This window comes from Pocillopora verrucosa, chromosome 7 (assembly GCF_036669915.1).
Source record: "Pocillopora verrucosa isolate sample1 chromosome 7, ASM3666991v2, whole genome shotgun sequence".
Lineage (NCBI taxonomy): Eukaryota > Metazoa > Cnidaria > Anthozoa > Scleractinia > Pocilloporidae > Pocillopora > Pocillopora verrucosa.
The window spans coordinates 20,935,927-20,949,993 of NC_089318.1; the positions used below are offsets into that span (position 1 = coordinate 20,935,927).

The 14,067-nt window shown below is 37.6% G+C and overlaps 1 long non-coding RNA gene across 1 annotated transcript; it reads right to left on the reverse strand.

The window, feature by feature from the left end:
* Window positions 1–3,469: 3,469 nt before the first annotated feature.
* Window positions 3,470–6,192, reverse strand: LOC136282116 (uncharacterized). Its single transcript, XR_010718103.1, has 3 exons — window positions 6,137–6,192; window positions 3,764–3,865; window positions 3,470–3,654 (listed from the first exon to the last, which is right to left on the reverse strand). It is a non-coding gene; the product is annotated as an uncharacterized lncRNA (long non-coding RNA).
* Between the last annotated feature and the right edge of the window lie 7,875 nt (window positions 6,193–14,067).

The following is a 14,067-nucleotide window of genomic DNA, read 5'->3' on the forward strand; positions in this document are numbered from 1 at the left end:
TAAACCCAGTCTTCAAAGCTTGGGTTTACAACAATACTCCCGCAGTCAGCTTGCATCGCGGAAGGCTTTTAGTTTCAAGGCTCCGTGGTATTTTCGTTAAAAAGGCATGAGCTGAGTGTGCTCTGAGAAATTTGCTTTACATGACACGTTTTACGCTTGAAGAGTTCTTGGAAACAATAATCACACTAATCCAACCGCGTATTACGTAACGCCGCCAGCTTTAATTAACGCTCGATCACCGCTTTGCAATTTTTTTAATAATCGGTCAAAATCTTTTTTGTTTTGGAAAAATTGCTCTGTATCTAGGTAAATTTCTTAATAGCTAAATACAGTATCATGTTGAATATCAACATCTCAATTAAAATAGCTGAGGTCAGCCAGGAGATTTTACTGAAGAGGAATAAGGATCACCATTTCATGTTTTTCAGTGGAAAGAATTTGTTTATTATGGGTTATCGGTTATGACGCGCGGCAAGGCGCGTGACAAATAAGATCTATGGAAAAAAAAAACTCGGCTGTTCCCAAGGAAAGAACACTTTCTGAACAATTATTGAGCAGATTTGCATCATTGGAAAAAAAGTAAACTCTCTGGAAAATATCTTCAAAAGGCACGGAATTTTGACTGTTCAAGGGACAATTTTAATACTTGAAGTCTCTCGAAAACGCTAGCCTGAATACAAAAGCTTTTTGATATGACTTACATTTGATAAAGAGACTTCGCAATCTAAAGTTTCCTTTGGAAATCCTTACCCTTTTCTTTTAAATTGAAACTCAAAACAGGATTTCGTTGATGAAGTTTGGGCCCATTGGTCTAAACTATTTAATGTCATAGTAGAGAAACACGCACCCTGTATAAAAAAGAGAGTTCGGTCTAATCAGCTTCCCTAGATCTATATAGAGATAAAGTAATCTATGCGCTAAAAAAACAAACTGTACAAAAAATATCGTCGCCATCCCACTAAAGACGCGTGGGAGCACTACAGGACACAAAGGAACATACTCACTAAACTGAAACGAGTCGCAATTAAACGATTTTGCGCTGATTCTGCCTCTAATGCAAGCACACCCAACAGCTTCTGGAAAAATCTGAAACCCCTATTACCCTCCGCAAGGAGGGACGTCTCCCAGGATGATATTCACCTCATAGATGACGGCAAAGTCATCAAAGAACCTTCAAACTTTTTTAATTCATTTTTTTCTACCCCAGTCTTGGACCAGCCTGCCCTAAAACTCAAGCGGGAAGAATTTTCGACCCACCCTAGCATCTCCTCTATTTCATCGCGCGACTTTAAGCTGAACTTTTCTTTTCAACCTGCACGTGTCTCATATATTCAATCTGTTCTGGATAGGATCAAGTGCAATAAATCTTGCGGACCCGATAACATAATGCACAAGATTCTTAAATATTCAGCACCATCTATAGCAGTTCACCTCACAAAGCTACTTAATCTCTACATTAGTACCTCTATGTGGCCTACAGAGTGGAAGCTCAGCCATGTGACACCTGTATTTAAAAAAGACGATGCCACATTAGTATCAAATTACAGACCTATCAGTGTCCTGTCCATCATACCCAAGATCTTAGAAAAAGTCAATTTTGACCAGCTGTACGACGTATTCAAACCCTTGTTCTCGTCTAACATGTCTGGCTTTCTTCGCGGTCATTCGTGCTACACTGCTCTGATCAAAATGTTTGACGACTGGCGTCTGGCTCCATTGCAATCGACTTATCTAAAGCCTTTGATTCCATATGTCATAACCTGCTTCTTGCAAAGCTACGTGCTTATGGTGTTGGTGAGGAGGCGATTGACTTCTTGCATTCCCACTTGTCTGGTCGCAAGCAAAGAGTGGAGGTCAACAGAGTTTTCTCGGATTGGTTACCGGTGTACTGTGGCGTTCCTCAAGGTAGCCTTCTGGGGCCACTCTTATTTAACATATTTATCAACGATGATGATACCGCTGCCTATGCGTCTAATACAGATATTTCTGCACGGGAACTGTCTCTTAACCGCATCTTGAATATTGTAGTCCATTACTATTAGGAATTAACAAAACCTTGAACAAGAAACTTGAATCTGCAAACTATTATGCCCTAAAAGTCCTTTTAAATTTTGGAAACAGCTTTGATTATGATACTATATTGTCTACTGTAAATATGCGATCACTGGAACACAGACGATATTACCAATCTCTTGTTCACCTTTTTAAACGTGTAAATGTTAATGGGACTGACTATATTTCTGATTTATTCGAACCTCATATATTGCGCTACAATTTAAGGGACAGCGATCACAATCTCACTCAACCGTCCTACAACAATCGATATTATCATAATTCCTTCACATATAAGGCTTCGCAAATGTGGAATCAGCTTCTCTCTTATATTAAAGGATCAACCGATTTGAGTGAATTTCGCAAACTTTTAAACTCCTTTAATCTATCAGTCTTGAGAGCCAGTTGTAAATGCAATTATTGTATATCTTAGGGTTTTGCTAGAGTTTTTAGTTTTTCATTAATTCATTAATTCATTAATTCACTGGGTCGCGGGTGGGTACAGCTTTCTAAATTATCCTATGTAGGTGCTAGTTTATTAATTTGCTTCATAATTGTATTGTTTTTAACTAAGTATTTAATTGTCATACGTTTTATACATGAGCCTCTGGCTCGGATGACCGGGCCAACCCCATCTTACGTTTTGACTCATTGATAACTAACGATACTCAAATGAAAATTGCTCTCTTTAAAATTGCAACATCTTTATCCCATACTCCCAATAAGGGTAAAAGGAGAGGAAACGAAGAGACAAGATAAAGGAAAGAGTAAAAATTAAAAAGTAATCAGTAAAAAAGTAAAAAGTAAGAAAAAAGCTAAGTATCTTCCTTTGCAACTACCCTACCCGACATGCGAAACAAAAACTTTAAGGTAACGTTCAAAACTGAATCAACTTTCTATATTTCCGAGGGCTCGCAATTTTCCTCGATAAGAGATTAAATAGTTAGATGCGTTCTTCACTACAATTATTATTTGACCCATACGGAAAATTTAACTATCCCTGTGATTTTCTCACAAAGCTAATATTTTTATATTAATTTTAAGCAACACCACAAATACGTGAATAGACACGTCAGCAGTATTGGTGTACCTTTTATTATTGTTATTATTCATGGCATTAACCAACTCGTTGTACGTTGTTGCAGGGGAAACATACATTCACTTGCAAAAATTTGCTTTTTTATAGAATATTAAGTTTGCCATGTGGCCTAACATATCTTGATACCTAATTTTTTTATGTACCAGAGTGGCCAGTGAGAGTACCCTAGTTGGTAATGTACATAATCGTTCAAGATCGATTTATTTCTCTTCCTAATCATATGAAAATTGTGTCAATCACATATATTTTTCCAAAATAACCAATTTATCTACGGCTCCTGCCTAAGAAAATTCTTGTTAGCTTTAATTTTCGGAGAGTCTAGACGTACTGGTTGGTTCATATACCTTCATTTGCCAGTCCGGATATTGCTCCTGGCGGAAATTACACTTTACCATTTTCAATGGGCACTGTTTGGCGCGATGTGTATCAAGATCTTTTTGTGCCATGGTAATTTTACAGTCAGGGAATGGAATCACTCTAAAAGGACAGACCCCCAAATGCGGCTGTGAAGGACCAAAAAAAAAAAAAGACAAAAACGCATTAATTCAATGCCACTACATCTATGTCAATTAAGATCTTATAAACATAGAAAAGAAGAAAAAATCTACAAACCTCCTTCAGTCTTAGTTCATCAGCTCATTCACAGTCTTCGCCACCACACCTTACGGCCAGTGATAAGATCTTCCTCTCCTTCTCTTTATTTGGGAAAACCTCCTATGGTGATACAAATTTGAAAAAAAAACACACATGAAGATTTGCTTATGGAGGCGAGCCTTCGATTCAGCTATATCTCTTCACGATCTGTATTTTCATTTCTCATGACTGCTCCATCATTTAGCATAAGAATTTCCCTTCATTATCCATCTATCCCAAAAGTGTTAAGCTGTTACCAACGACCAGATAATTACTAGCATGGTCTGATGGACAATAGCACTACTGAACCGTATATCGAACTTACAGAAAACGACTTCAAGACAAGATACAGAAACCACACTGCACACTCTATTTCATGGCGTATCCTTTCATCAAGCTCACTCTACAATAGCGCAAGTAAAAGATGCAACCTCTGCGTTAAAGACAAATTTCTGGTCATCTGCCGATCTGAATTGCCATCACTTAACGAACGTAATGAACTCGTGTCTCCATGCCGTCACAGAAACAAAGCGTTGCTGCGTAAGAGCTGAACAAACTATCTAAATTTGCCACCACATTTATTATGCAAATTTTATAGTATCTCAACGATGGTTAAAAATATCCTTGCCTTTAAAATCCCTTAAAGAGTGATTTAATCATTCTGACCATTCTGACCTTCAACTTCTTTCCTGTAAAAATGTTTACCCGATTTAAACGAAAAAAACACTGAGTAGGAACTACAGCTTACTTGTTTCTCTTATTCAATTTTAGCAAATCAGTTTGAATTTACTCTCATGGTCCTTACAATTGCCCCTTTAGTCGCAATATGCTCACAAGCTAACATTGATTTTACCATGGAAAGCCAAACGAGTCAAGTGAAACTATTGTAATGAAGCGAAAAAGAAGCTGAGCGATCGAAGCGAAGCAAAGCGGTAAAAACCAATGGTGACTTAAATACATAGAAATAAATCTGAACTCAACTTCCACAAAAGCAAACGAAAGCTGAACTGACGCAAAACTAAGCGGGTACTGAAGAAAATATTTTCAGGGCGTTAATTCCCCTTCGTGTTTTAAAGAAACATTATTTTTACAAGCAAAACTATTTGAATCGTTTCCAACATTTCAATAAAACCACGTTACGATTCGCAGTTTCTCGGTTCAGAAGTATATTTTTTTTCATGATTCTCAGGTACCTTTAAGCCAATTTGGTAAAGTGCTTGAAAACGACCCAACTCGTCTGGCGGTAAACAAAAAATGCTTGGAACGAATTGATCTGGAAACCCATGTATGGAATTTCAACCGGCAGAACTTCTCGAAATCGTTGCCCCTCGCGGAAAACTAATATGTTTGCCGGCAAAGTTTTACTAAAAATCATTGTTGTCGTGCGTCAAAGTATGCTTTGTAATTTTTTTTTCCTCTCTCTCACTGTAACGAAGCTGCTGGTAAGCTTCAGCTGCTGAATATATTTTTAAAGTAAAATATCAATTATACCTGGTGAATAAGGCCTCACAAATTGAGATTCATGCAATTTTATACTTGTTGCAACATGCCTATTCCTTTAACCAAACAGGAAAAATAAAATTGAAGAACGGAAATTTTTTCAGATTCCTAAATTTTGCTAAAGAACAGAAGACGAGAAGAAAAAATTCGTATCCCCAAGCGGCCATGTAATGTTCTGTTTATTTTATAAATAATGTACCGTCTTCGCAACTCTAAGCCATTTTGTGAGTGAGATTTCAAGAGAACCGGCCGTGCGCCTAAGCGGAAGCTCTCTTGTAATTGGCTAATCATGTTAGTAATTATGCATGGCGACAGCAATATCCTCACACGTGAAAGATAAAAATAGTATCTTCACTACGCGCGATGAAGATATGATTTTTTTAGTGAAAGGAAAAAATCCTGGTATGTCATCAGTATCTATATAATAAATAGAGAATAACACATGGGTGCTCTTGGATAGGGAATCTCTCTTCGATTGTTTAACTCGATAGCTCATGAGTGAAATGTCGAGTTTATCATTATAAACAAAATAGCCCTTTACTAAAAGAAAAGTCAACTTTAAAAATTTATTAATGAATGAAAATAAAAGGATCTACAATCCACTAATAAAAATCATAGAGTGCGTCGGCGCTTAGGCTCAAGATGAATCGAAAAGGAACGTTGAAACACCACAAAAAACATGCAATGGACGTAATTTTCAATGCCAAAAATTCTCAGTTATTTACTCGGTCCTCGCCGTCAGAAGAAATCCTTTCGGTAAACGGAAAAAATCGGCCTGTAGCAAGTCTTCCAGTAGTCGATTTTCGTTCTCAGCCGCGAGAAATGCCATTACCAAAGCTACTGAATACGTACCTTTAGGTTTTTCTTTCCGCGTTTTGGTTTTCTTTCCCCTCTAGGGAAGTTTGAACGTCACTATAAGCCAGGGCGTGAAATTGCGCGTAATACAGGCGCCAATGCGACTAAATTTTTCACTTTGGCGACCAAATCCTGAAAGTTAGTCGCCAAATTGGCGACTAGAACGTTTCATCATAACCTTACCAAGAGATATAGTGAATTAAAAAGATTTGCAAAGATAAATCCGCGGCAAACTTCCTCGTTAAGTTTGTTTCCAAAACGAAGCACATGCATCTCGATCGATAACTAGACGCCATCTTGGATTAAGATGAGCCTGAACGTTGTATATCATCCATCCTAGTGTCCACTTTGTAGCACGTTAAAGATCTTTTCCCTAACCTAATTTTGGAGGGTCTATCTAGAACGCTGACAGCGTAAAGAAAGATTTTGTTTGTCTTGGAAAATGGCGACCAACTTTTTTTGAATTGGCTACCACTTTGAAGAATTTAGGAGCCAAGTGGCTATCAGAAAAAAAAGTTAATTTCACGCCCTGTAAGCGATACGGAGTTTTCAGTGTTTTAGGAGCCATAATCCGAAAAAATTCGACAAATGACTTTGGATAGAGAACGGCGAAGGCTTTGCCGTTCATTCATCAATCTGACCGAGTGGCGTGAAAGGCGAGTGACATGTCAGCAGCTGATTGGCGATATCAAATACACGCGAAAAAATACCATATCTCTTATAAGTGAAGAAACGAAAAATAGCGCAACACTCTCAGTTTTCAAGCGTGCAGTTAACCGCGAAATATATGACAGTCCGTAGGAATCTTTTTTAGGTATAGAATTTTAAGAATATGTTAGTTATTTATTTGTATTTGTTTCTTCATCATGATATTATTGTAACTTTTATAGATAGTTTTATTCGATTTCCAATTATTGTAAATTAAATCGGAAGAGCCACTGGGTGGAGATTTAATAAACTTACTTACTTACTGGCTTACTTACATATATTTTCACGTGTATTGCTACGGCTTTTGTCGGGGCTGGAAATCCTTCTATAGCACCGTAGTTTATATGATAAAAAACGTTCTATTCCATTAAATGGTATCACGATTGAACCCACAAAACTAAATACTTTATCAGACATTTGATTCGCTTTTTATAGTTCATTCCAGTACACTGAAATAATAAAATACTAAAGATTTTTGAGCTTTCGTTTTTTCCATTATAATCTGATTTCATGTCTAACGATCAATCATTGAGGATGTCGTTATTCATGGCGGCCAATCTGAGAAGTATCGGTTTCCCTTATCTTATCGGCTGAGGCCGGTACTCAAGACAAGGCGCACAGTTTTTCCCCAATACTGCTCGACCTAGGCTGATGAATAACATTTTTTTTTTCTGCAACTTAACGAAATTCTTTCAAAAGAACCCGACTGATTTAATGCTGTGATTAACTGAACGATTTTTGAGCGAGTCAATGGTAGTTAAAATAGGGGTAATGCAAATTAAAGAGAGAGGCTTCACCGAAACATTTTCATTTCCGTAACGATAAAGATGATTTAAAAGGCTTCCAAATAAACTTTGAAACATTATTTTACAAGTGCCTGTCACAATCGGACACCTGTCAATTAGAAAGCGCGTAAGAAAAAAAGAGCGCAAGTATACTTTTGAAAAAAACAACGGGGACTGTCACAACAATGTGTTCTTCAAAAATAGTCAATGATCTTACAGAAAATATTATTTACTCTCATCGACGATTAATTGATGTACGAAGATTTACCTTTGTTCAGTAAGTAAATGGCAAGGAAAGTAATTGTTTGTAAATTCACACTTTTTACTTTGAAGTCGAGAGGGTTTGCTCGTTTGTTTGCAGAAATTGCGTGTGTAAATGTGGTCTTTCCTCCACAAAAACTGAATTCGAATGAGACACTTCAACTTGACATGAGACGATTTAATGTGGCTTTTCCTCATTGAATTCCTTCAGTTTCTGGTGTGCAATTCACGGTTCAAATGTATAAATTGAACGGACTTGGAAAGACTCACAGAAAGCGTATTTGTGGTAGACCTGAAAACTTCGCTCGCCCTTTCACTACGAACAGAAACCTTGAGTGATCCACAAATTGTTTGAGAGAATTCAGATATTAAATGAATGAAAGTTCCATCGATTAATTCAATTACAACCCAATACCTCTCGTGTTAACTTTCTGGGTACTTTTTGTGAACGATTGTCAGTAATCGGATCCTTGTGTTTACGCACAGATCTCTGTGATCGCCACGGGAAAGACATTGCAACTCACCACAAGGAAATGTACGGCGAAAGGTTGTTCCGACGTCCGAAAAAAGGATTTTAGTGAGAGATTTTCGCTTTTTCGCCGCTCTTTTATCAGAAATGGATTTAGGTAATGCTAATACAAGGGAGGCGTAAGTTTTTGTTTGAAAAACCATGTAATATGTAGTGAAATCTACCGATTAACTTGTCTCCAAGGCCAAGGTTTATTGTGAATTTGACATTGCGTAATGGTCTCGAAATTTTGAAAAAAAACCCTAAATCGCCACGGAATAACTCAACTAAGCCGTTCCAGTTTTTTGTAAGTGTGTTAAATCTACTTCTAGCGCTTTTCGTGGCTTGGTAATACAAAAAAACGCGCTAGAAGAGTTACCTTGAGGTAGCAGGAGATTTAAATGGCGTGCTTGAGCATTGCACATTATTGCGGTACATTAAAGTGATGAATCGCCTACACTGCTTCTTTATTGTGATGAATGCAAACGAATCAGCGTTGATAATCGGCTAAAAGCCGAACCCTTTCTTCAGTGACGATAAGTGATACAAATCGGTCCCCTTGGGAGCGATACACAACCGATAATATGTCAACAGTTTCTGCCGGAGTTCCCGTGATCTTGCTTTTCCTGACAAGATCTTTCAAGGAGTTTAAGAAGAAAAGTTGCAGCTCAAAGACCTCAAACAAACTATCGCTTGAACGAGGGATTTCCTCATGTTTTTCATCGCTTATTTCATCCTTTCAGAGAGCAACAGCTCAGTAAAAATAATTTCCATATCTGTGGACAACGACTTCCCTCCTTAAAGGAGGTATATTTCCAAACGTCTTAATTTGTTCATTAGATACGTTAACAAGCATGAAAACAGGCTGTTCATATATAAACACAGCTGAAAAGACTTAAATGCGTTATTCCTAGCGATTCCTAGCTAGTTTTGTAATATTTCGAGATCATTACGCGATGACGATTTCACAATAGACCTTACAAAAGGAGAGGAGTTGTTCGGTATTTTTTATAACATATTTCGTGATAATTCCAACAAAAACTTGCACTTCCCTCGTATCAACATTGAAGAAATGTAAAATGGTTTCCGTGTTTACATAGCCTGATGTAAACACGCGGGAGGTTGGGAGAACACGAGATAAGCCTAGGAAACCACGACGCGAAGGTGTCAGGATTTCACGATTTCAAGGAGCGTGGGCGGAGTTGATACGCCAGAATTAGTGGTGATAATTTTTTAGACTTATCCCGCCTAACTGTATGGTTGGCTAGGGTTGTGTGCTCCGATAAAGCTGAATTTTCTTTTTCAAAAGAAGACCGCTTTTTGATGCTCTTTCAAACATGTACCAAATTGACGTTTGGTCTGTCCGATGTACTCGTTATCACAGTCATTGCACGGAATAGAATAAATAGCGTCGGTTCGGTTTTTCTTCCGTGACAGGATCCATAGGTTTGGCAAAAATATGTCCCAAAGTCTGGATAGGTTTTTTAGTAACTTCAACGTTGTGGCTATTCAAAATTGTCTTGCTGGGTTCCGTAACATCTTGGATGTAGGGAATAAGGAAGAAACCAGTCGCTGGTTCCCTCTCACATCAGGAGTGCTACTAGTTGTAACTGGTTTTGGGCAGTTACGGAGAAAAGTTTTGGTATAGCCATTCGCCTTTAGGACTTTAGAAAAATGTTTCCTCTCCTCAGCCTTCGAATCGAGTGAAGATGGTACACAGGCAGCCCTCGCAATATCACTACAAAGCTTTGTCTCTGCTTAATGACATAAGTACGTATGCAGTTTTAAACTCTGATCCTACTAGTAAAACTCAAAGAAAGTTTAAAAAATGTTGCTGATTTGAAAAAAGCTGGTAAGATTAGTGACTATACGTACAAAATGTTATACAGTAGTGACAGCTTATATCCAAGCTTTTATGGCTTACCTAAAATTCCTAAACCGGGAATTCCATTGAGACCTATTGTTTCTTTTGTAAATTCTCCGACTTGTGCAATTTCTGGTTATCCTGCGAGAATTTTGTCACCTGTTTGGTGAATACTGATTACACTGAAAATCCCAATTGATCCTGCCGTTAGGGTTGCGAAGGAGAGGCTCAGAGAAGATGCTTCCCTGGAACAAAGAACTTCTTTGCCTGTGGAGGATATTATTCATCTGCTGTCTTTTTGCCTCAAAACCACACAACTTGCATACAACGGCACCTACTATCACAGGTTTTTCAAGTCACTTCACCGGTGGAATCCTTTTTCTGCGGTATCCGGAAATGAAGCGGAACGCCTCCTATCGCACTTGAATTCAGTAGAACCGTCTATTCAACTTACCCTTGAGCGTGAAAAGGATAGACATTTGCCCTTTCTTGATTTAAATGTGTACATAGGGGAACAGGGGAATTTAGAGACAAGTGTCTATCGTAAACCTACCCACACCGAAAAATACCTCGCTTTCGATTCTCACCACCCTATTTTCCATAAAAAGTCTCTAAAACTTTACTCAGAAGGGGTGACTGTCTACTAACTGTCTACTGGGTATCCAAACGCATCCACGTGATGTGGTATACAGTTGTTGATTGGCGAGATCGAGTTATGAATAATTGATGAGTCTGAGAAATATTTATAAAAAATGGCAGCGAAGGTAGGGATGTACTCAGCGACTCACGAAAGCGTTACCGTGCCCATTGACAGAGGTAGGAAAGTACGGATCGCGCTAAGAGTCAATCAGATTGCAGGATTCGTTACCGTGCCCTCTGAGAAAAAAGTAAATATTAAGTTCGGTAAGGAAATAAAAGATCCATCTTGTATTGAGCTTGAGACAAAAGAAAAGGAGAGAAGTGACATCTTTCTTTAATGACCGTTAACAGTGACCATTGTTTTGAAAAACAAAGAAAAACATGTTCGTTTGTCTGCAGATATTATTGATTCTATCTCTCATGGTGCACTAATACTATATCTCACCATTGATATCATTGTTTTGAAAAACAAAGAAAAACATGTTCGTCTGTCTGCAAATATTATTGATTCTATCTCTCATGGTGCACTAATACTATATCTCACGAAAGCGTGATGTGAAGAGTGGCATTTGTACCAAAATGAAAACAACATCTCAGCCTTAACTTCTGGTTTTGGTGTGGTAAAACAACTAAATATTTATGAAGCTGAGTTTCAAAATGTCTCGAAGGAAAAAAAACCTGAAATAAATATAGTTTCCAACTCATTTTAAAAGAATAATTTAGGGTATAGAGAGCTTTACGAGTTTCTTACATTGTTAAATGAGGCTGACATTCATGAATCAGTCAGTTATCATTTGAATTAAGCTGAGAACTGACCAGGCTCCACTGGCTTCGATCCTGACTGGCTGTGTGGCTGGTAGCTGGTCTCTTTCCGATCTTAAAATGGTCGACTTTGTTACACACCCGTTTAGTGGGAACAAGGGATCTTCGATGCAAATAACTTGATCCCGTTTTCAAACCAAAGGAACCAAAACATTCAAGTAACATGCGCTTCGCATGTGATGTTAATCTAGCACTGAGAAACAGGATAGCTTGATTCTCAAATAACTTGATGGGGATTGCCTCAGGAAAAAAAACATCTCACAGTCTCTTATTGTAATCCTCCATTGATAAGATCCCTTCATCAGTTCATCAGCGGCCTAGTGAGGACTTCCTCGTGGAGATGCGAATGGAGGGGTAAAGGTTCTTGCTTGCGCAGCGAGAAGGATCGAGTGGACTATTTGGAACTAGGAAAGACTAGTGCATGGTAGATATTTCGTACTCGCCCGTTTTTGTGAGGATGAATTAAGAGATTTCGATGTTAAGGATTTGAAAACGCAGCAGAACAGAGTAGATAAATAATAGATTAAGATGTAGTTGTTTGCAAATGACCTAAGAGCCTTTCTGGGAAATGACTCTAAAAAGGTTTGTGGATAAGACCGGAGATTTTCGATCTGCTAGCGATTTCGTATCAATTATGACAAAACGGAATTATGTTTCTCAGGTAGTTCTGTCATAATATTGAACCATTTTAATGACCTTGTTAGAAAAATCAAGGTCAAGAGGCATGTCTCCCATAAAAAACTACGGCAGAAGTAAAACTTCGCTGAAATCATTGATTCTAACAGTGGAAAGCTTAAGATGTAAAATGGAGGAATTTAGCCATTTTCATGCAAGATCCAAATAGTTGAAACTTTCATTTTCCCAACATTTATGTATGGCGCTGGGCTAATCAGTTTAAAGAAGCTGTGAGTAAGGAAGTCGATAGCTCTTCAGGACCTTCCCCGCCCTTAATTTACAGGTACTGCGGACTTTCAACTGCTGATTGGCATTACAAAAAATGAGAATTTGCAAATATACGATGGTGTTGTTTGTATATCCCATTGTATCTCCGAGGTCAAAAGGATTTTGATGAAAGAAACCCGGATTTTCAGGATGTAACCGAAATGTTAAAAAAATTTGGGATATGCTTGTGTCACCCGTACAAAACCTGCTAGAATTACTACAGGTAATAATTTTACTTTATTGAGTTAATTCCGTTAACTCAACTGATTCTTATTCAGTAACGTTACCTGTCCCAGTTCCTTATTGAAGTCGCAGTCGCAGTCGCAGTCGCAGTCGCAGATTAGACTGTGTGAAGTAAAGTCGGAGACAAGAAGTTCACGAATTTTCATGAATCCCTCCAAGAATCTGTTGGGGTTTCTTTTTCTTGCAATCTTGGATTTGACAAGTGGAGAAGGTCAGTTTCTTGCTTCGTTTCTGTGAATGAAAAAAGTATTCATTCGCCATTCAAATTCTAAGTGTTGGTTGTCCCTTTTAAATCAGTGGTAAGGTATGTCAAGCATAAACGTTTTAGGCTAGGAATTTTTTCCAAGAAATCTGATTTTCCTTTTTTGAGAAGTCATTTGTCACGTTTGCTTAGCTTTATCTTTCGAGTTCGAGTCCTTATTTCTCATAAATTTCCCACATTTGTCAATCTGTTTAGTTCATCTATAGTGTTTATGTAAACAGAAAAAAAGAGTAAAATGGAAAAAAAAGTAAAGTAGGTCACTGAGTAAGAAAAGAAAGAAAAACAAAAGTTAGCGATGTTTTAATTTTCCCAGTGCAACCGATATCATTCCTAATTAGTTTTTTTTTCAGTCTCTTTATCTCCTCTATCTGCCAAGAGAGTTTGCTGGATAAACATTCTAATGACTTAAATAACAAGTCATAAGTCATCATAGCAATCGTAATGATGGTTTCTAGACCAATCAGTTTCGCCACGCATGTAGATTTTGATGAATTTTTCTTTTAGTGTTGGGTTTATTGCTTATATCAAAGTATGCCAAGAGCAGTAATAGCTAGATTATTGTCTAGCTATGTATTTAGCTTATTTGTAAAAAAAAATGCAAAAAATTTAAAACGTATCTATTATGCTACATATATTTTTAAGAAAATAAATGCAGTTTAAATGCACGTGTCTTTATCCATAGGAATGATGTAATTTTTCTACTCTAAGTCGTGTAGAAAAAAATTCACTTCAATTCCTCAACGGCGTACATGACGTAGTTTGAAAGTAAAATTAAAAACAATCACAAAAGTCACACAATATACGATAGAAAGAAATAGCAAACAACAGGAAGGAAAGAGAACTATAAAACACCTACATTGCTACGGCCACAGAAAAGACCAAGCTTAATACTGC